The sequence below is a fragment of the Pristiophorus japonicus genome, unplaced genomic scaffold, assembly GCF_044704955.1.
Source record: "Pristiophorus japonicus isolate sPriJap1 unplaced genomic scaffold, sPriJap1.hap1 HAP1_SCAFFOLD_94, whole genome shotgun sequence".
NCBI classification, from domain to species: Eukaryota; Metazoa; Chordata; class Chondrichthyes; family Pristiophoridae; genus Pristiophorus; species Pristiophorus japonicus.
Window position 1 is genome coordinate 1,106,407 of NW_027254868.1, and position 23,327 is coordinate 1,129,733.

General features: G+C 44.3%; 1 protein-coding gene and 11 non-coding genes across 12 annotated transcripts in view; 11 read left to right on the forward strand and 1 right to left on the reverse strand.

The window, feature by feature from the left end:
- LOC139257944 (zinc finger protein 850-like) overlaps positions 1-23,327 on the reverse strand; it is a gene marked incomplete at its 5' end in the record, with an annotated part of 812,458 nt that overhangs the window by 457,849 nt on the left and 331,282 nt on the right. The gene's annotated exons all lie outside the window — the stretch shown is intronic.
- trnaf-aaa (transfer RNA phenylalanine (anticodon AAA)) lies at positions 1,941-2,013 on the forward strand. The gene has a single exon. It is a non-coding gene; the product is annotated as a tRNA-Phe (tRNA).
- trnaf-gaa (transfer RNA phenylalanine (anticodon GAA)) lies at positions 4,203-4,275 on the forward strand. The gene has a single exon. It is a non-coding gene; the product is annotated as a tRNA-Phe (tRNA).
- Positions 5,192-5,263, forward strand: trnae-uuc (transfer RNA glutamic acid (anticodon UUC)). The gene has a single exon. It is a non-coding gene; the product is annotated as a tRNA-Glu (tRNA).
- trnaf-aaa (transfer RNA phenylalanine (anticodon AAA)) lies at positions 6,465-6,536 on the forward strand. Its single transcript has one exon. It is a non-coding gene; the product is annotated as a tRNA-Phe (tRNA).
- trnaf-aaa (transfer RNA phenylalanine (anticodon AAA)) lies at positions 8,726-8,798 on the forward strand. The gene has a single exon. It is a non-coding gene; the product is annotated as a tRNA-Phe (tRNA).
- On the forward strand, positions 10,988-11,060 carry trnaf-gaa (transfer RNA phenylalanine (anticodon GAA)). Its single transcript has one exon. It is a non-coding gene; the product is annotated as a tRNA-Phe (tRNA).
- trnae-uuc (transfer RNA glutamic acid (anticodon UUC)) lies at positions 11,977-12,048 on the forward strand. The gene has a single exon. It is a non-coding gene; the product is annotated as a tRNA-Glu (tRNA).
- Positions 13,250-13,322, forward strand: trnaf-aaa (transfer RNA phenylalanine (anticodon AAA)). Its single transcript has one exon. It is a non-coding gene; the product is annotated as a tRNA-Phe (tRNA).
- Positions 14,233-14,304, forward strand: trnae-cuc (transfer RNA glutamic acid (anticodon CUC)). The gene has a single exon. It is a non-coding gene; the product is annotated as a tRNA-Glu (tRNA).
- trnaf-gaa (transfer RNA phenylalanine (anticodon GAA)) lies at positions 15,507-15,579 on the forward strand. The gene has a single exon. It is a non-coding gene; the product is annotated as a tRNA-Phe (tRNA).
- Positions 17,789-17,861, forward strand: trnaf-gaa (transfer RNA phenylalanine (anticodon GAA)). Its single transcript has one exon. It is a non-coding gene; the product is annotated as a tRNA-Phe (tRNA).

A 23,327-nucleotide genomic window follows, 5' to 3' on the forward strand; every position in this document is an offset into this window, starting at 1 on the left:
CCGGATACAAAATCATCTCAGGCTGGGCTTTCACGCAGCCCTGGGGCATTTTGTTGCCGGTTAAATCGGTCGTTTAGGGCGTGGTATTAATAAAGCCAAGAGCGCGGGCCCGATCCCCATATGGGCCATCCCAATTTTTCATAATTTTTATTCGGTTAGTAGTAACTTTTACAATCAAATCTTTATAACGAAACAAATCCACACGGAATCCCAAGGGATGGCAATTATTTGGAATAACTGCCATTGCTTCTTTGCCGACGGTGTGCAGAGCACAACTTTCTGTTTATACGTGTTTCTTGCTTTGCTGATAACCGCTGAACTGGAGACCTGTTCCCGTCAATGTTTATAAGCAGAACAGATATTTAGAACGGTTCTGTCGCCCGGAGATGGGCAAAAGGCTGCAGTTCAGGACAAAAGCACCAAATGAAATGTTCACACGGTACCGAGAGTGAAAATTCCCGGAAAAAGGAGAGAATGAAATGGATTTCAGTGGAAGCCTAGCCGCACTTAACGTTGTGATTGCGCGGACATGTCTTTGGTAATCTCCACAAAAACTGCCATTTGCTGCGAACAGATTTCCCTGGCGCGAATGTGATGAGAATTTCGAAACAGCAAGGAGGAAAGACTGGGTTGGTCTGCTTGCTGGCACAGACATTTGCAGCAGCTTTCCTGGTGGTCTAGTGGTTAGGATTCGGCGCTTTCACCGCCGCGGTCCGGGTTCTATTGCCGGTCAGGGAACATTGTATTTTCGGTGCTTCGAAATGCAATGCTGTTCCTGAACAAACTTGCAGCTCACCTCGCTGTTGTTGCCGCAACCCTCAGCAGCGTGTCGTGATACAACAGACACTTCTGTTTTAAAATCTGCACTAAATGACAAGATCTCGCTCAACAAGTGGAACTCCAATTGCTGATAGACAACGTAAATTTTGCCAATCATGGCTATCTTTAGTCTTCCAGGTACCTATTTGCGCCACAGCACTCGGGCTTATCATCAATCAATGCATTGCCACTGTGGAAATATTCAGCATTTTAAACTTCGCAACGTGTGCAAGACTGGAATCAGGGAATGCCTGGACCATGGGCACTGATAATTTATCCTTGAGCATTCATTTGGCCTGGGCCCCTTCTATATTGAACATTGGCTCACTGCATATCAATGTTTAGCGTTCACAGGTGATTTCCAAGATCTGAATTTCCCGGCAGAGAATTCATGGAGTTTTTGATCTAACCGAGATTCACCGTCACAAACGTTGATTCGCGACTCTTATCTCTCTTCATCATATCACTGCTAAGGACTGAACCTGCTTTAATTTCACCTTGGCTCGGGGTCAGTGCGGCTCAATAGGACTTCGGCCCGTCTCCCTTTCACAATCCATCAGTGCCGAGAACAGAACAGGGAATTTTGCTGACATGTTATGTTCTGAAACAGTTATAAACGCTCCAGTATATTTCACTGTGTCATCAGCACTGTGAGATCTTGCCTGGTGTGCAATCTTTGTGTCTTTATGAACACTTCAGCAGAACATTAAATGAACATATGGAACTACAATTGCTGATTGACACTGTACGGTTTGCCAACATTTAAGTGCAGTGTGAGAACAATCAAAATGATCATTATTCTTCCATGCACGTTCATGCGCGGCATCACCCTAACAAACCGAGCTGATCACAGCCCGGCTATCAGTCAATTCATTGCCAGTGCGGAAAAATGCAAATTTTCAACTTAGCAACGTGCACAATACCGGAATCAGAGAGTGCCTGGATCGTGGGCAATGATAAGTTAACATGAGCATTAAGATTTTCAATATCATTATACATTACATGAACACATCCGGAGCTCATTGCCCCGAAATGAGGACTGAGTGTGCGGGGCAATTCCTTCCGGGGTTTAAGTTTTCTTTCAAAAAGGTGTGAGAAAGTTTTGTTTCGTTTTCTGCCGGGCCGAAATAGCTCAGTTGGGAGAGCGTTCGACTAAAGATCGAAAGGTCCCTGTTTCAATCCCGGGTTTCGACAATATCTGGTGATTTTGCGTTTCCTTCATTTTAAGGGGAGAAGCTGGTTTGATATCGAGACAGTGCTTGAGGGATGGGCTGTTCAGCGGTTGCGTGATACTAATTTTCGACATGATTTTTTTTAGATTCAGCGCTTTTTTCTGTTACTTTCTATTTATACTCTGCCCAGTTTTGTATATGAAGAGTGAACAATGTTTTAGCGATGCGATGTGTTCAATTCTTATGCAGTAACTCTATCACCCAGTGTGTGCCGGATACAAAATCATCTCAGGCTGGGCTTTCACGCAGCCCTGGGGCATTTTGTTGCCGGTTAAATCGGTCGTTTAGGGCGTGGTATTAATAAAGCCAAGAGCGCGGGCCCGATCCCCATATGGGCCATCCCAATTTTTCATAATTTTTATTCGGTTAGTAGTAACTTTTACAATCAAATCTTTATAACGAAACAAATCCACACGGTATCCCAAGGGATGGCAATTATTTGGAATAACTGCCATTGCTTCTTTGCCGACGGTGTGCAGAGCACAACTTTCTGTTTATACGTGTTTCTTGCTTTGCTGATAACCGCTGAACTGGAGACCTGTTCCCGTCAATGGTTATAAGCAGAACAGACATTTAGAACGGTTCTGTCGCCCGGAGATGGGCAAAAGACTGCAGTTCAGGACAAAAGCACCAAATGAAATGTTCACACGGTACCGAGAGTGAAAATTCCCGGAAAAAGGAGAGAATGAAATGGATTTCAGTGGAAGCCTAGCCGCACTTAACGCTGTGATTGCGCGGACATGTCGTTGGTGTTCTCCACAAAAACTGCCATTTGCTGCGAACAGATTTCCCTGGCGCGAATGTGATGAGAATTTAAAAACAGCAAGGAGGAAAGACTGGGTTGGTCTGCTTGCTGGCACAGACATTTGCAGCAGCTTTCCTGGTGGTCTAGTGGTTAGGATTCGGCGCTTTCACCGCCGCGGTCCGGGTTCTATTGCCGGTCAGGGAACATTGTATTTTCGGTGCTTCGAAATGCAATGCTGTTCCTGAACAAACTTGCAGCTCACCTCGCTGTTGTTGCCGCAACCCTCAGCAGCGTGTCGTGATACAACAGACACTTCTGTTTTAAAATCTGCACTAAATGACAAGATCTCGCTCAACAAGTGGAACTCCAATTGCTGATAGACAACGTAAATTTTGCCAATCATGGCTATCTTTAGTCTTCCAGGTACCTATTTGCGCCACAGCACTCGGGCTTATCATCAATCAATGCATTGCCACTGTGGAAATATTCAGCATTTTAAACTTCGCAACGTGTGCAAGACTGGAATCAGGGAATGCCTGGATCATGGGCACTGATAACTTATCCTTGAGCATTCATTTGGCCTGGGCCCCTTCTATATTGAACATTGGCTCACTGCATATCAATGTTTAGAGTTCTCAGGCGATTTCCAATATCTGAATTTCCCGCCAGAGAATTCATGGAGTTTTTGATCTAACCGAGATTCACCATCACTAACATTGATTCGCGACTCTTATCTCTCTTCATCATATCACTGCTAAGGACTGAACCTGCTTTAATTTCACTTTGGCTCGGGGTCAGTGCGGCTCAATAGGACTTCGGCCCGTCTCCCTTTCACAACCCATCAGTGCCGAGAACAGAAGAGGGAATTTTGCTGACATGTTATGTTCTGAAACAGTTACAAACTCTCCAGTATATTTCACTGTGTCTTCAGCACTGTGAGATCTAGCCTGGTGTGCAATCTTTGTGTCTTTATGAACATTTCAGCAGAACATTTAATGAACATATGGAACTACAATTGCTGATTGACACTGTACGGTTTGCCAACATTTAAGTGCAGTGTGAGAACAATCAAAATGATCATTATTCTTCCATGTACGTTCATGCGCGGCATCACCCTAACAAACCGAGCTGATCACAGCCCGGCGATCAGTCAATTCATTGCCAGTGCGGAAAAATGCAAATTTTCAACTTAGCAACGTGCACAATACCGGAATCAGAGAGTGCCTGGATCGTGGGCAATGATAAGTTAACATGAGCATTAAGATTTTCAATATCATTATACATTACATGAACACATCCGGAGCTCATTGCCGCGAAATGAGGACTGAGTGTGCGGGGCAATTCCTTCCGGGGTTTAAGTTTTCTTTCAAAAAGGTGTGAGAAAGTTTTGCTTCGTTTTCTGTCGGGCCGAAATAGCTCAGTTGGGAGAGCGTTAGACTGAAGATCTAAAGGTCCCTGGTTCAATCCCGGGTTTCGGCAATATCTGGTGATTTTGCGTTTCCTTCATTTTAAGGGGAGAAGCTGGTTTGATATCGAGACAGTGCTTGAGGGATGGGCTGTTCAGCGGTTGCGTGATACTAATTTTCGACATGATTTTTTTTAGATTCAGTGCTCTTTTTCTGTTACTTTCTATTTATACTCTGCCCAGTTTTGTATATGAAGAGTGAACAATGTTTTAGCGATGCGATGTGTTCAATTCTTATGCAGTAACTCTATCACCCAGTGTGTGCCGGATACAAAATCATCTCAGGCTGGGCTTTCACGCAGCCCTGGGGCATTTTGTTGCCGGTTAAATCGGTCGTTTAGGGCGTGGTATTAATAAAGCCAAGAGCGCGGGCCCGATCCCCATATGGGCCATCCCAATTTTTCATAATTTTTATTCGGTTAGTAGTAACTTTTACAATCAAATATTCTTAACGAAACAAATCCACACGGAATCCCAAGGGTTGGCAATTATTTGGAATAACAGCCATTGCTTCTTTGCCGACGGTGTGCAGATCACAACTTTCTGTTTATACGTGTTTCTTGCTTTGCTGATAACCGCTGAACTGGAGACCTGTTCCCGTCAATGGTTATAAGCAGAACAGACATTTAGAACGGTTCTGTCGCCCGGAGATGGGCAAAAGGCTGCAGTTCAGGACAAAAGCACCAAATGAAATGTTCACACGGTAGCGAGAGTGAAAATTCCCGGAAAAAGGAGAGAATGAAATGGATTTCAGTGGAAGCCTATCCGCACTTAACGCTGTGATTGCGCGGATATGTCTTTGGTGTTCTCCACAAAAACTGCCATTTGCTGCGAACAGATTTCCCTGGCCCGAATGTGATGAGAATTTCGAAACAGCAAGGAGGAAAGACTGGGTTGGTCTGCTTGCTGGCACAGACATTTGCAGCAGCTTCCCTGGTAGTCTAGTGGTTAGGATTCGGCGCTTTCATCGCCGCGGCCCGGGTTCGATTCCCGGTCAGGGAACATTGTATTTGCGGTGCTTCGGAATGCAATGCTGTTCCTGAAGAAGCTTGCAGCTCACCTCGCTGGTGTTGCCCCAACCGTCAGCAGCGTGTCGTGATACAACAGACACTTCTGTTTTAAAATCTGCACTAAATGACAAGATCTCGCTCAACAAGTGGAACTCCAATTGCTGATAGACAACGTAAATTTTGCTAATCATGGCTATCTTTAGTCTTCCAGGTACCTATTTGCGCCACAGCACTCTGGCTTATCATCAATCAATGCATTGCCACTGTGGAAATATTCAGCATTTTAAACTTCGCAACGTGTGCAAGACTGGAATCAGGGAATGCCTGGATCATGGGCACTGATAACTTATCCTTGAGCATTCATTTGGCCTGGGCCCCTTCTATATTGAACATTGGCTCACTGCATATCAATGTTTAGAGTTCTCAGGCGATTTCCAATATCTGAATTTCCCGCCAGAGAATTCATGGAGTTTTTGATCTAACCGAGATTCACCATCACTAACATTGATTCGCGACTCTTATCTCTCTTCATCATATCACTGCTAAGGACTGAACCTGCTTTAATTTCACTTTGGCTCGGGGTCAGTGCGGCTCAATAGGACTTCGGCCCGTCTCCCTTTCACAACCCATCAGTTCCGAGAACAGAAGGGGAATTTTGCTGACATGTTATGTTCTGAAACAGTTATAAACTCTCCAGTATATTTCACTGTGTCTTCAGCACTGTGAGATCTAGCCTGGTGTGCAATCTTTGTGTCTTTATGAACACTTCAGCAGAACATTAAATGAACATATGGAACTACAATTGCTGATTGACAATGTACGGATTGCCAACATTTAAGTGCAGTGTGTGAACAATCAAAATGATCATTATTCTTCCATGTACGTTCATGGGCGGCATCTCCCTAACAAACCGAGCTGATCACAGCCCGGCGATCAGTCAATTCATTGCCAGTGCGGAAAAATGCAAATTTTCAACTTAGCAACGTGCACAATACCGGAATCAGAGAGTGCCTGGATCGTGGGCAATGATAAGTTAACATGAGCATTAAGATTTTCAATATCATTATACATTACATGAACACATCCGGAGCTCATTGCCCCGAAATGAGGACTGAGTGTGCGGGGCAATTCCTTCCGGGGTTTAAGTTTTCTTTCAAAAAGGTGTGAGAAAGTTTTGTTTCGTTTTCTGCCGGGCCGAAATAGCTCAGTTGGGAGAGCGTTAGACTAAAGATCGAAAGATCCCTGGTTCATCCCGGGTTTCGGCAATATCTGGTGATTTTGCGTTTCCTTCATTTTAAGGGGAGAAGCTGGTTTGATATCGAGACAGTGCTTGAGGGATGGGCTGTTCAGCGGTTGCGTGATACTAATTTTCGACATGATTTTTTTTAGATTCAGCGCTTTTTTCTGTTACTTTCTATTTATACTCTGCCCAGTTTTGTATATGAAGAGTGAACAATGTTTTAGCGATGCGATGTGTTCAATTCTTATGCAGTAACTCTATCACCCAGTGTGTGCCGGATACAAAATCATCTCAGGCTGGGCTTTCACGCAGCCCTGGGGCATTTTGTTGCCGGTTAAATCGGTCGTTTAGGGCGTGGTATTAATAAAGCCAAGAGCGCGGGCCCGATCCCCATATGGGCCATCCCAATTTTTCATAATTTTTATTCGGTTAGTAGTAACTTTTACAATCAAATCTTTATAACGAAACAAATCCACACGGAATCCCAAGGGATGGCAATTATTTGGAATAACTGCCATTGCTTCTTTGCCGACGGTGTGCAGAGCACAACTTTCTGTTTATACGTGTTTCTTGCTTTGCTGATAACCGCTGAACTGGAGACCTGTTCCCGTCAATGTTTATAAGCAGAACAGATATTTAGAACGGTTCTGTCGCCCGGAGATGGGCAAAAGGCTGCAGTTCAGGACAAAAGCACCAAATGAAATGTTCACACGGTACCGAGAGTGAAAATTCCCGGAAAAAGGAGAGAATGAAATGGATTTCAGTGGAAGCCTAGCCGCACTTAACGCTGTGATTGCGCGGACATGTCTTTGGTAATCTCCACAAAAACTGCCATTTGCTGCGAACAGATTTCCCTGGCGCGAATGTGATGAGAATTTCGAAACAGCAAGGAGGAAAGACTGGGTTGGTCTGCTTGCTGGCACAGACATTTGCAGCAGCTTTCCTGGTGGTCTAGTGGTTAGGATTCGGCGCTTTCACCGCCGCGGTCCGGGTTCTATTGCCGGTCAGGGAACATTGTATTTTCGGTGCTTCGAAATGCAATGCTGTTCCTGAACAAACTTGCAGCTCACCTCGCTGTTGTTGCCGCAACCCTCAGCAGCGTGTCGTGATACAACAGACACTTCTGTTTTAAAATCTGCACTAAATGACAAGATCTCGCTCAACAAGTGGAACTCCAATTGCTGATAGACAACGTAAATTTTGCCAATCATGGCTATCTTTAGTCTTCCAGGTACCTATTTGCGCCACAGCACTCGGGCTTATCATCAATCAATGCATTGCCACTGTGGAAATATTCAGCATTTTAAACTTCGCAACGTGTGCAAGACTGGAATCAGGGAATGCCTGGACCATGGGCACTGATAATTTATCCTTGAGCATTCATTTGGCCTGGGCCCGTTCTATATTGAACATTGGCTCACTGCATATCAATGTTTAGCGTTCACAGGTGATTTCCAAGATCTGAATTTCCCGGCAGAGAATTCATGGAGTTTTTGATCTAACCGAGATTCACCGTCACAAACGTTGATTCGCGACTCTTATCTCTCTTCATCATATCACTGCTAAGGACTGAACCTGCTTTAATTTCACCTTGGCTCGGGGTCAGTGCGGCTCAATAGGACTTCGGCCCGTCTCCCTTTCACAATCCATCAGTGCCGAGAACAGAACAGGGAATTTTGCTGACATGTTATGTTCTGAAACAGTTATAAACGCTCCAGTATATTTCACTGTGTCATCAGCACTGTGAGATCTTGCCTGGTGTGCAATCTTTGTGTCTTTATGAACACTTCAGCAGAACATTAAATGAACATATGGAACTACAATTGCTGATTGACACTGTACGGTTTGCCAACATTTAAGTGCAGTGTGAGAACAATCAAAATGATCATTATTCTTCCATGCACGTTCATGCGCGGCATCACCCTAACAAACCGAGCTGATCACAGCCCGGCTATCAGTCAATTCATTGCCAGTGCGGAAAAATGCAAATTTTCAACTTAGCAACGTGCACAATACCGGAATCAGAGAGTGCCTGGATCGTGGGCAATGATAAGTTAACATGAGCATTAAGATTTTCAATATCATTATACATTACATGAACACATCCGGAGCTCATTGCCCCGAAATGAGGACTGAGTGTGCGGGGCAATTCCTTCCGGGGTTTAACTTTTCTTTCAAAAAGGTGTGAGAAAGTTTTGTTTCGTTTTCTGCCGGGCCGAAATAGCTCAGTTGGGAGAGCGTTCGACTAAAGATCGAAAGGTCCCTGTTTCAATCCCGGGTTTCGACAATATCTGGTGATTTTGCGTTTCCTTCATTTTAAGGGGAGAAGCTGGTTTGATATCGAGACAGTGCTTGAGGGATGGGCTGTTCAGCGGTTGCGTGATACTAATTTTCGACATGATTTTTTTTAGATTCAGCGCTTTTTTCTGTTACTTTCTATTTATACTCTGCCCAGTTTTGTATATGAAGAGTGAACAATGTTTTAGCGATGCGATGTGTTCAATTCTTATGCAGTAACTCTATCACCCAGTGTGTGCCGGATACAAAATCATCTCAGGCTGGGCTTTCACGCAGCCCTGGGGCATTTTGTTGCCGGTTAAATCGGTCGTTTAGGGCGTGGTATTAATAAAGCCAAGAGCGCGGGCCCGATCCCCATATGGGCCATCCCAATTTTTCATAATTTTTATTCGGTTAGTAGTAACTTTTACAATCAAATCTTTATAACGAAACAAATCCACACGGAATCCCAAGGGATGGCAATTATTTGGAATAACTGCCATTGCTTCTTTGCCGACGGTGTGCAGAGCACAACTTTCTGTTTATACGTGTTTCTTGCTTTCCTGATAACCGCTGAACTGGAGACCTGTTCCCGTCAATGGTTATAAGCAGAACAGACATTTAGAACGGTTCTGTCGCCCGGAGATGGGCAAAAGACTGCAGTTCAGGACAAAAGCACCAAATGAAATGTTCACACGGTACCGAGAGTGAAAATTCCCGGAAAAAGGAGAGAATGAAATGGATTTCAGTGGAAGCCTAGCCGCACTTAACGCTGTGATTGCGCGGACATGTCGTTGGTGTTCTCCACAAAAACTGCCATTTGCTGCGAACAGATATCCCTGGCGCGAATGTGATGAGAATTTCGAAACAGCAAGGAGGAAAGACTGGGTTGGTCTGCTTGCTGGCACAGTCATTTGCAGCAGCTTCCGTGGTGGTCTAGTGGTTAGGATTCGGCGCACTCACAGCCGCGGCCCGGGTTCGATTCCCGGTCAGGTAACATTGTATTTGCGGTGCTTCGAAATGCTATGCTGTTCCTGAACTAACTTGCAGCTCACCTCGCTGTTGTTGCCGCAACCCTCAGCAGCGTGTCGTGATACAACAGACACTTCTGTTTTAAAATCTGCACTAAATGACAAGATCTCGCTCAACAAGTGGAACTCCAATTGCTGATAGACAACGTAAATTTTGCCAATCATGGCTATCTTTAGTCTTCCAGGTACCTATTTGCGCCACAGCACTCGGGCTTATCATCAATCAATGCATTGCCGCTGTGGAAATATTCAGCATTTTAAACTTCGCAACGTGTGCAAGACTGGAATCAGGGAATGCCTGGATCATGGGCACTGATAATTTATCCTTGAGCATTCATTTGGCCTGGGCCCCTTCTAGATTGAACATTGGCTCACTGCATATCAATGTTTAGCGTTCACAGGTGATTTCCAAGATCTGAATTTCCCGGCAGAGAATTCATGGAGTTTTTGATCTAACCGAGATTCACCGTCACAAACGTTGATTCGCGACTCTTATCTCTCTTCATCATATCACTGCTAAGGACTGAACCTGCTTTAATTTCACCTTGGCTCGGGGTCAGTGCGGCTCAATAGGACTTCGGCCCGTCTCCCTTTCACAATCCATCAGTGCGGAGAACAGAACAGGGAATTTTGCTGACATGTTATGTTCTGAAACAGTTATAAACTCTCCAGTATATTTCACTGTGTCATCAGCACTGTGAGATCTAGCCTGGTGTGCAATCTTTGTGTCTTTATGAACATTTCAGCAAAACATTAAATGAACATATGGAACTACAATTGCTGATTGACAATGTACCGTTTGCCAACAATTAAGTGCAGTGTGAGAACAATCAAAATGATCATTATTCTTCCATGTACGTTCATGCGCGGCATCACCCGAACAAACCGAGCTGATCACAGCCCGGCTATCAGTCAATTCATTGCCAGTGCGGAAAAATGCAAATTTTCAACTTAGCAACGTGCACAATACCGGAATCAGAGAGTGCCTGGATCGTGGGCAATGATAAGTTAACATGAGCATTAAGATTTTCAATATCATTATACATTACATGAACACATCCGGAGCTCATTGCCGCGAAATGAGGACTGAGTGTGCGGGGCAATTCCTTCCGGGGTTTAAGTTTTCTTTCAAAAAGGTGTGAGAAAGTTTTGCTTCGTTTTCTGTCGGGCCGAAATAGCTCAGTTGGGAGAGCGTTAGACTGAAGATGTAAAGGTCCCTGGTTCAATCCCGGGTTTCGGCAATATCTGGTGATTTTGCGTTTCCTTCATTTTAAGGGGAGAAGCTGGTTTGATATCGAGACAGTGCTTGACGGATGGGCTGTTCAGAGGTTGCGTGATACTAATTTTCGACATGATTTTTTTTAGATTCAGTGCTCTTTTTCTGTTACTTTCTATTTATACTCTGCCCAGTTTTGTATATGAAGATTGAACAATGTTTTAGCGATGCGATGTGTTCAATTCTTATGCAGTAACTCTATCACCCAGTGTGTGCCGGATACAAAATCATCTCAGGCTGGGCTTTCACGCAGCCCTGGGGCATTTTGTTGCCGGTTAAATCGGTCGTTTAGGGCGTGGTATTAATAAAGCCAAGAGCGCGGGCCCGATCCCCATATGGGCCATCCCAATTTTTCATAATTTTTATTCGGTTAGTAGTAACTTTTACAATCAAATATTCTTAACGAAACAAATCCACACGGAATCCCAAGGGTTGGCAATTATTTGGAATAACAGCCATTGCTTCTTTGCCGACGGTGTGCAGATCACAACTTTCTGTTTATACGTGTTTCTTGCTTTGCTGATAACCGCTGAACTGGAGACCTGTTCCCGTCAATGGTTATAAGCAGAACAGACATTTAGAACGGTTCTGTCGCCCGGAGATGGGCAAAAGGCTGCAGTTCAGGACAAAAGCACCAAATGAAATGTTCACACGGTAGCGAGAGTGAAAATTCCCGGAAAAAGGAGAGAATGAAATGGATTTCAGTGGAAGCCTAGCCGCACTTAACGCTGTGATTGCGCGGATATGTCTTTGGTGTTCTCCACAAAAACTGCCATTTGCTGCGAACAGATTTCCCTGGCCCGAATGTGATGAGAATTTCGAAACAGCAAGGAGGAAAGACTGGGTTGGTCTGCTTGCTGGCACAGACATTTGCAGCAGCTTCCCTGGTAGTCCAGTGGTTAGGATTCGGCGCTTTCATCGCCGCGGCCCGGGTTCGATTCCCGGTCAGGGAACATTGTATTTGCGGTGCTTCGGAATGCAATGCTGTTCCTGAAGAAGCTTGCAGCTCACCTCGCTGGTGTTGCCCCAACCGTCAGCAGCGTGTCGTGATACAACAGACACTTCTGTTTTAAAATCTGCACTAAATGACAAGATCTCGCTCAACAAGTGGAACTCCAATTGCTGATAGACAACGTAAATTTTGCCAATCATGGCTATCTTTAGTCTTCCAGGTACCTATTTGCGCCACAGCACTCTGGCTTATCATCAATCAATGCATTGCCACTGTGGAAATATTCAGCATTTTAAACTTCGCAACGTGTGCAAGACTGGAATCAGGGAATGCCTGGATCATGGGCACTGATAACTTATCCTTGAGCATTCATTTGGCCTGGGCCCCTTCTATATTGAACATTGGCTCACTGCATATCAATGTTTAGAGTTCTCAGGCGATTTCCAAGATCTGAATTTCCCGCCAGAGAATTCATGGAGTTTTTGATCTAACCGAGATTCACCATCACTAACATTGATTCGCGACTCTTATCTCTCTTCATCATATCACTGCTAAGGACTGAACCTGCTTTAATTTCACTTTGGCTCGGGGTCAGTGCGGCTCAATAGGACTTCGGCCCGTCTCCCTTTCACAACCCATCAGTGCCGAGAACAGAAGGGGAATTTTGCTGACATGTTATGTTCTGAAACAGTTATAAACTCTCCAGTATATTTCACTGTGTCTTCAGCACTGTGAGATCTAGCCTGGTGTGCAATCTTTGTGTCTTTATGAACACTTCAGCAGAACATTAAATGAACATATGGAACTACAATTGCTGATTGACACTGTACGGATTGCCAACATTTAAGTGCAGTGTGTGAACAATCAAAATGATCATTATTCTTCCATGTACGTTCATGGGCGGCATCTCCCTAACAAACCGAGCTGATCACAGCCCGGCTATCAGTCAATTCATTGCCAGTGCGGAAAAATGCAAATTTTCAACTTAGCAACGTGCACAATACCGGAATCAGAGAGTGCCTGGATCGTGGGCAATGATAAGTTAACATGAGCATTAAGATTTTCAATATCATTATACATTACATGAACACATCCGGAGCTCATTGCCCCGAAATGAGGACTGAGTGTGCGGGGAAATTCCTTCCGGGGTTTAAGTTTTCTTTCAAAAAGGTGTGAGAAAGTTTTGTTTCGTTTTCTGCCGGGCCGAAATAGCTCAGTTGGGAGAGCGTTAGACTAAAGATCGAAAGATCCCTGGTTCAATCCCGGGTTTCGGCAATATCTGGTGATTTTGCGTTTCCTTCATTTTAAGGGGAGAAGCTGGTTTGATATCGAGACAGTGCTTGAGGGATGGGCTGTTCAGCGGTTGCGTGATACTAATTTTCGACATGATTTTTTTTAGATTCAGCGCTTTTTTCTGTTACTTTCTATTTATACTCTGCCCAGTTTTGTATATGAAGAGTGAACAATGTTTTAGCGATGCGATGTGTTCAATTCTTATGCAGTAACTCTATCACCCAGTGTGTGCCGGATACAAAATCATCTCAGGCTGGGCTTTCACGCAGCCCTGGGGCATTTTGTTGCCGGTTAAATCGGTCGTTTGGGGCGTGGTATTAATAAAGCCAAGAGCGCGGGCCCGATCCCCATATGGGCCATCCCAATTTTTCATAATTTTTATTCGGTTAGTAGTAACTTTTACAATCAAATCTTCATAACGAAACAAATCCACACGGAATCCCAAGGGATGGCAATTATTTGGAATAACAGCCATTGCTTCTTTGCCGACGGTGAGCACACCTTTCTGTTTATACGTGTTTCTTGCTTTGCTGACAATTGCTGAACTGGAGACCTGTTCCCGTCAATGGTTATAAGCAGAACAGACATTTAGAACGGTTCTGTCGCCCGGAGATGGGCAAAAGGCTGCAGTTCAGGACAAAAGCACCAAATGAAATGTTCACACGGTACCGAGAGTGAAAATTCCCGGAAAAAGGAGAGAATGAAATGGATTTCAGTGGAAGCCTAGCCGCACTTAACGCTGTGATTGCGCGGACATGTCTTTGGTGTTCTCCACAAAAACTGCCATTTGCTGCGAACAGTTTTCCCTGGCGCGAATGTGATGAGAATTTCGAAACAACAAGGAGGAAAGACTGGGTTGGTCTGCTTGCTGGCACAGACGTTTGCAGCAGCGTCCCTGGTGGTCTAGTGGTTAGGATTCGGCGATCTCACCGCCGAGGCCCGGTTTCGATTCCCGGTCAGGGAACATTGTATTAGCGGTGCTTCGAAATGCAATGCTGTTCATGAACAAATTTGCAGCTCACCTCGCTGTTGTTGCCCCAACCCTCAGCAGCGTGTCGTGATACAACAGACACTTCTGTTTTAAAATCTGCACTAAATGACAAGATCTCGCTCAACAAGTGGAACTACAATTGCTGATAGACAACGTAAATTTTGCCAATCATGGCTTCCTTTAGTCTTCCAGGTACCTATTTGCGCCACAGCACTCGGGCTTATCATCAATCAATGCATTGCCACTGTGGAAATATCCAGCATTTTAAACTTCGCAACGTGTGCAAGACAGGAATCAGGGAAAGCCTGGACCATGGGCACTGATAACTTATCCTTGAGCATTCATTTGACCTGGGCCCCATCTATATTGAACATTGGCTCACTGCATATCAATGTTTAGCGTTCACAGGCGATTTCCAAGATCTAAATTTCCCGGCAGAGAATTCATGGAGTTTTTGATCTAACCGAGATTCACCGTCACTAACGTTGATTCGCGACTCTTATCTCTCTTCATCATATCACTGCTAAGGACTGAACCTGCTTTAATTTCACCTTGGCTCGGGGTCAGTGCGGCTCAATAGGACTTCGGCCCGTCTCCTTTTCACAATCCATCAGTGCCGAGAATAGAACAGGGAATTTTGCTGACATTTTATGTTCTGAAACAGTTATAAACACTCCAGTGTATTTCACTGTGTCATCAGCACTGTGAGATCTCGCCTGGTGTGCAATCTTTTTGTCTTTATGAACACTTCAGCAGAACATTAAATGAACATATGGAACTACAATTGCTGATTGACAATGTACGGTTTGCCAACATTTAAGTGCAGTGTGAGAACAATCAAAATGATCATTATTCTTCCATGTACGTTCATGCGCGGCATCACCCTAACAAACCGAGCTGATCACAGCCCGGCTATCAGTCAATTCATTGCCAGTGCGGAAAAAGGCAAATTTTCAACTTAGCAACGTGCACAATACCGGAATCAGAGAGTGCCTGGATCGTGGGCAATGATAAGTTAACATGAGCATTAAGATTTTCAATATCATTATACATTACATGAACACATCCGGAGCTCATTGCCCCGAAATGAGGACTGAGTGTGCGGGGCAATTCCTTCCGGGGTTTAAGTTTTCTTTCACAAAGGTGTGAGAAAGTTTTGCTGCGTTCTCTGTCGGGCCGAAATAGCTCAGTTGGGAGAGCGTTAGACTGAAGATCTAAAAGTCCCTGGTTCAATCCCGGGTTTCGGCAATATCTGGTGATTTTGCGTTTCCTTCATTTTAAGGGGAGAAGCCGGTTTGATATCGAGGCAGTGCTTGAGGGATGGGCTGTTCAGCGATTGCGTGATACTAATTTTCGACATGATTTTTTTTAGATTCAGCGCTTTTTTTCTGTAACTTTCTATTTATACTCTGCCCAGTTTTGTATATGAAGAGTGAACAATGTTTAAGCGATGCGATGTGTTCAATTCTTATGCAGTAAATCTATCACCCAGTGTGTGCCGGATACAAAATCATCTCAGGGTGGGCTTTCACGCAGCCCTGGGGCATTTTGTTGCCGGTTAAATCAGTCGTTTAGGGCGTGGTATTAATAAAGCCAAGAGCGCGAGCCCGATCCCCATATGGGCCATCCCAATTTTTCATAATTTTTATTCGGTTTTTAGTAACTTTTATAATCAAATCTTCATAACGAAACAAATCCACACGGAATCCCAAGGGATGGGAATTATTTGGAATAACAGCCATTGCTTCTTTGCCGACGGTGTGCAGAGCACAACTTTCTGTATATCCGTGTTTCGTGCTTTGCTGATAACCGCTGAACTGGAGACCTGTTCCCGTCAATGGTTATAAGCAGAACAGACAGACAGAACGCTTCTGTCGCCCGGAGATGGGCAAAAGGCTGCAGTTCAGGACAAAAGCACCAAATGAAATGTTCACACGGTACCGAGAGTGAAAATTCCCGGAAAAAGGAGAGATAGAAATGGATTTCAGTGGAAGCCTAGCCGCACTTAACGCTGTGATTGCGCGGACATGTCTTTGGTGTTCTCCACAAAAACTGCCATTTACTGCGATCAGTTTTCCCTGGCGCGAATGTGATGAGAATTTCGAAACAGCAAGGAGGAAAGACTGGGTTGGTCTGTTTGCTGGCACAGACATTTGCAGCAGCTTCCATGGTGGTCTAGTGGTTAGGATTCGCCGCTCTCACCACCGTGGCCCGGATTCAATTCCCAGTCAGGAAACATTGTATTTGCGGTGCTTCGAAAGGCAATGCTGTTCCTGAACAAGCTTGCAGCTCACCTCGCTGTTGTTGACCCAATCATCAGCAGCGCGTCGTGATACAACCGACACTTCTGTTTTAAAGTCTGCCCTAAATGACAAGATCTCGCTCAACAAGTGGAACTGCAATTGCTGAAAGACAACGTAAATTTTGCCAATCATGGCTATCTTTAGTCTTCCAGGTACCAATTTGCGCCACATCACTCGAGCTTATCATCAATCAAAGCATTGCCTCTGTGGAAATATTCAGCATTTTAAACTTCGCAAAGTGTGCAAGACTGGAATCAGGGAATGCCTGGACCATGGGCACTGATAACTTATCCTTGAGCATTCATTTGGCCTGGGCCCCTTCTGTATTGCACATTGGCTCACGGCGTGTCAATGTTTAGCGTTCACAGGCGATTTGCAAGATCTGAATTTCCCGGCAGAGAATTCATGGAGTTTTTGATCGAACCGAGATTCAGAATCACTAACGTTAAATCTCTCCTTGATTCGCGACTCTTATCTCTCTTCATCATATCACTGCTGAGGACTGAACCTGCTTTAATTTCAACTTGGCTCGGGGTCAGTGCGGTTCAATAGGACTTCGCCCCGTCTCCGTTTCACAACCCATCAGTGCCGAGAATAGAACGGGGAATTTTACTGACATGTTATGTTGTGAAACAGTTATAAACTCTGCAGTATATTTCACTGTGTCTTCAACACTGTGAGATCTTGCCTTCTGTGCAATCTTTGTGTCTTTATGAACACTTCAGCAGAACATTAAATGAACTTATGGAACTACAATTGCTGATTGACACTGTACGTTTTGCCAACATTTAAGTGCAGTGTGAGAACAATCACAATGATGATTATTCTTCCATGTACGTTCTTGCGCGGCATCACCCGAACAAACCGAGCTCATCACAGCCCGGCTATCCGTCAATTCATTGCCAGTGCGGAAAAATTCAACTTAGCAACGTGCACAATACCGGAATCAGAGAGTGGATCGTGGGCAGTGATAAATTAACATGAGCATTAAGATTTTCAATATCATTATACGTTACATGAACACATCCGGAGCTCCGAGATGTGTTTGGGACCCATTGCCCCGAAATGAGGACTGAGTGTGCGGGGCAATTCCTTCCGATGTTTAAGTTTTCTTTCAAAAAGGTGTGAGAAAGTTTTGCTTCGTTTTCTGTCGGGCCGAAATAGCTCAGTTGGGAGAGCGTTCGACTGAAGATTTAAAGGTCCCTGGTTCAATCCCGGGTTTCGGCAATATCTGATGATTTTGCGATTCCTCAATTTTAAGGGGAGAAGCTGGTTTGATATCGAGACAGTGCTTGAGGGATGGACTGTTCAGCGGTTGCGTGATACAAATTTTCGACATGGTTTTCTTTAGATTCAAGCTCTTTTTCTGTTACTTTCTATTTATACTCTGCCCAGTTTTGTATATGAAGAGTGAACAATGTTTAAGCGATGCGATGTGTTCAATTCTTATGCAGTAACTCTATCACCCAGTGTGTGCTGGATACAAAATCCCCTCAGGCTGGGCTTTCACGCAGCCCGAGGGCATTTTTTGCCGGTTAACTTGGTCGGTTATGTCCTGGTATTGATAAAGCCAAGAGCGCGGGCCCGGTCCCGGTCTGGGCCATCCCAAATCTTTCATAATTTTTATTCGGTTTTTAGTAACTTTTACAATCAAATCTTCATAATGAAACAAATCCACACGGAATCCCATGGGTTGTGAATTATTTGGAATAACAGCCATTGCTTCTTTGTCGATGGTGTGCAGAGCACAACTTTCTGTTTATTTCTGTTTCTTGGTTTGCTGATAACCGATGAACTGGAATCAGAAAGTGCCAGGACCGTGGGCAGTGATAACTTAACATAAGCATTAAGATTTTCGGTATCATTATACATTACATTAACACATCCAGAGCTCCGAGATGTTTTTGGGACCCATTGCCTTGAAATGAGGACTGAGTGGGCGGGGCAATTCTTTCCGGGGTTAAGTTTTCATTCAATAATTTGTGAGAAAATTTTGCTTCGCTCTCTGTCGGGACGAAATAGTTCAGTTGGGGAGGCGTTAGACTGAAAATCCATATGGTTCCTGGTTCAATCCTGTGTTTCTGCCATTTCTGTTTTTTTCACGTTCCCTTCATTCTGAGGAGAGAGACTGCTTTTATATTGGGACACTGCTTGAGTGATGTGCTCTTCAGCGGTTGCGTGATAATAATCTTCAACATGAATATTTTTTAGATGCAGTGCTCTTTTTCTGTTACGTTCTAATTACACACTGCCCAGTGTTGTAACTGAACAGTGAATAATGTTTAAGCGAAGTGATGTGTTTAATGTTTATGCAGCAGCTCTGCCACCCAGTGTGAGTCGGAAACACAATCCCCTCAGACTGGCCTTTCACGCAATTTTGACGCGCTTTGTGGTTGGTTAGCTCTGTTGTTTGGAGCCTTGCACTAATAATGCCAAGGTCGCGGGTTCCATTCTAGTGTTCTTCATTATTTTAATTCGTTTTTTTATTAACGTTTAAAATCAAATCTTTATAATGAAACAAATCTACACAGTATCCCAAGGGTTGGTAATTATTTCGAATAACAGTCATTGCTTCTTTGCCGACGGGGTGGAGAGGCACATCTTTCTGTTTATTTGTGTTTCTTGGTTTGCTGATAATCGATGAACTGGAGGCCTGTTCCCGTCAACGGTCGGAAGTACGAACAGACAGACAGAACAATTCTGTCGCCCGGAGAAGGCAAAAGGCTGCAGTTCAGGACAAAACACCAAATGAAATGTTCACCCGGCACCGAGGGTGAAAAATCCCGAGAAACGGACAGAATGAAATAGATTACAGTGGATGCCTACCCGCACGTGATGCTGTGGATGCGCGGACATTTGCTGCCAACAGTTTTCCCTGGGGCAAATGTTGTGAGAATTTCGAAGGAGCAAGCAGGAAAGACTGTGTTGGTCTCCTTGTTGGCATACAAACTTGCAGTAGATTCCTTCGTGGTCTCGAGATTCGGTTCGGCGCTCTTAATACTGCGATCTGGGTTCGATTCCTGTCCGCCGAGCATAGTATTTACGGCTGTTTTAATCCCAATGTAAACGGCTGTTTATGAACAAATTTACAGTTTATCACACTGCTGCTGCTGCCACCATCAGCAGCGCATTATTCATTGTTGCGATACAAAATACACTTCTGTGCCTGCTGTTTTAAAGTCAGCATTCAATGACGAGATCTCTTTCTTTGCTAATTGACAATGTAAATCTTGGCAATATTTAACTGCAAGTGTCAATAAAATCTCGGTTATCTTTAGTCTTGACTTTTTCTTCTTACGCTGCATCACCCTAGCTTCTCACAGCATGACTATCAGTCAATTCATTGCCAGTAAGAAAAATGCAACAGTTTGAACTTAGCAATGTGTGCAAATCTAGGATCAGGCAGTGCCTGGGCCGTGGCAGTGATAACGCAACCTGGGCATGAAGAGTTTCCTAATACATTCACACAACCTGAACTCCGAGATCTGGTCGGGACTCATTGCCCTGAAGTGAGGGTTGTGTGGTCGGGGTAATTTCTCCCGATGTTAGGTTTCTTTAAAAAAGGGGTGTGAAAGTTTTCTTTAATTTGTTGTAATGCCGAAATGGCTCATTTGAGAGAGTGTTGGAAGGTTGGTTTAAAGATTCCTGGTACACTCCCAGGTTTCAGCAATTTCTGGTTATTTTGTGTTCCCTTTATTTTTAGTGGAGAGGCTGGTTTCATATCAGGACATTGCTTGAGGGATGGGCGGTTCAGCGGTTGCGTGATAATAATTTTCAGCATTAATTTTGTTAGAATCATTCACTCTTTTTGTGTTACTTTCTATCAGCACTCTGCCCAGTTTTACGTCTCTTCACATTTTGGAGCAGGGCATTAGGCGATAAATTAAACGCTCCTCCCGTGCTGGCCGATCTCTCAGTCTCTGAGGGAGGGAAATGCAGCCGCGATATACAACGGCCCGGCCAAATCTTCCCACACATCGAGCACAAGCACACTAAAAACAGGCACAGCAGCATTTGCCGAGGATTCGCAGCGAGTAAAATCTTCTTTGATCTGTGATAGTTGTAAATATATTGTGGTGTATTTGTGTTAGTGAAACGTGCAGCTGTGTATTGTGCTTTGGTATATAAATAAATATACTAACCTGCGTTAGTGTTTGTCTATTATAATGCAATAGTTTTTTTTAAATTATTGTATTGCAGAGAGCACCTGTTTGTTGTAAATGTATTTCCTGGTTATATCTTTGAATCTATATGACACATCCTCCATTGCCAAATTATGTGCAAGAGGAACCTAAGCGATCGCATAGGACAGCTAATAAGTGGACAGAGTTTTGGGACACATCAATTGAAGTAAAACATAAAATGCTGGAAATCTCAGCACGTCAGGCAGTATCTGTGGAGAGGAAGAAAATAACCTATTCTTAGAAGCACTGATTGGGAGAGGGGAACATCTATATTTTCTCTTTTCGTTCCAGATTCCAGCATCCCCAGTATTTTGCTTTTGTATTAGTTAATTCCTCTCCACAGATGCTGCCTGACCTGCTGAGATTTACAGCATTTTCATTTTTCATTCTAGATTCCAGCATCCACAATATTTTGCTTTTGTATTCGTGTTTAATTAAAGAATCTGTTCATTTCCAAGATTCTGCAGTTCTGACGAAGTGTCATCTACCCGAAACGTTAACTCTGCTTTTCAGCACAGATGCTGCCTCACCTGCTGAAATTTCCCGCATTTTCTGTTATTATTCAAGAATCCAGCAGCCGCATTATTTTGCTTTTACATTCCATGTCTCCGGAGATCCCATTTCCCATGTTTATGGAGCCACTTCAGCTGTCTCTAACGCTATATCTTCTGTTTCAAGTTAACATCCAGTTTCATCAGAAAATTACCCTGTTTCTGGAGTTATATTGACTGTTTCTTGCGACCGCATTAGGACAATGGAGCTGCGGATGCATTCACTGTGGAGCATCCACGATGCTGAGGATTTCGAGAATAGCACGTTTAATGAGTTGCTCACAACGCAGGTAAAGGTTCCACAGGCAGATAAGGAATGGGTTATCATCAATCAGAACAGGAACGGGAAGGCAGTGCGTGGCTCCCCTGAGTCATCTCCCTCCTAGACAAATATACCGTTTTGGATATTGTTGGGGGAGGTGGCTCAACAGGGGTAGCCAGCAGCAAAGTTCATGGCACCGTGGGTTGCTCTGATGGACAGGAGGGCAAGGAAAAAGAATGGGAGAGCTATAGTGGTTGGGGATTCTATTGTAAATATGTAGATATGTAGATATGTAAAGAGAAAAAGGTTAGTAAAGACAAACGTAGGTCCCCTGCAGTCAGAATCAGGGGAAGTCATAAGGGGGAACAAAGAAATGGCGGACCAATTGAACAAGTACTTAGGTTCGGTATTCACGAAGGAGGACACGAATAACCTTCCGGTTATAAAAGGGGTCGGGGGGTCTAGTAAGGAGGAGGAACTGAGGGAAATCCTTATTAGCCGGGAAATTGTGTTGGGGAAATTGATGGGATTGAAGGCCGATAAATCCCCAGGGCCTGATGGACTGCATCCCAGAGTATTTAAGGAGGTGGCCTTGGAAATAGTGGATGCGTTGACAGTCATTTTCCAACATTCCATTGACTCTGGATCAGTTCCTGTGGAGTGGAGGGTAGCCAATGTAACCCCACTTTTTAAAAAAGGAGGGAGAGAGAAAACAGGGAATTATAGACCGGTCAGCCTGACATCGGTAGTGGGTAAAATGATGGAATCAATTATTAAGGATGTCATAGCAGTGCATTTGGAAAGAGGTGACATGATAGGTCCAAGTCAGCATGGATTTGTGAAAGGGAAATCATGCTTGACAAAACTTCTGGAATTTTTTGAGGATGTTTCCAGTAGAGTGGACAAGGGAGAACCAGTTGATGTGGTATATTTGGACTTTCAGAAGGCGTTCGACAAGGTCCCACACAAGAGATTGATGTGCAAAGTTAGAGCACATGGGATTGGGGGTAGTGTACTGACATGGATTGAGAACTGGTTGTCAGACAGGAAGCAAAGAGCAGGAGTAAATGGGTACTTTTCAGAATGGCAGGCAGTGACTAGTGGGGTACCGCAAGGTTCTGTGCTGGGGCCCCAGCTGTTTACACTGTACATTAATGATTTAGATGAGGGGATTAAATGTAGTATCCCCAAATTTGCGGATGACACTAAGTTGGGTGGCAGTGTGAGCTGCGAGGAGGATGCTGTGAGGCTGCAGAGCGACTTGGATAGGTTAGGTGAGTGGGCAAATGCATGGCAGATGAAGTATAATGTGGATAAATGTGAGGTTATCCACTTTGGTGGTAAAAACAGAGAGACAGACTATTATCTGAATGGTGACAGATTAGGAAAAGGGGAGGTGCAAAGAGACCTGGGTGTCATGGTACATCAGTCATTGAAGGTTGGCATGCAGGTGCAGCAGGCGGTTAAGAAAGCAAATGGCATGTTGGCCTTCATTGCAAGGGGATTTGAGTACAGGGGCAGGGAGGTGTTGCTACAGTTGTACACGGCATTGGTGAGGCCACACCTGGAGTATTGTGTACAGTTTTGGTCTCCTAACCTGAGGAAGGACATTCTTGCTATTGAGGGAGTGCAGCGAAGGTTCACCAGACTGATTCCCGGGATGGCGGGACTGACCTATCAAGAAAGACTGGATCAA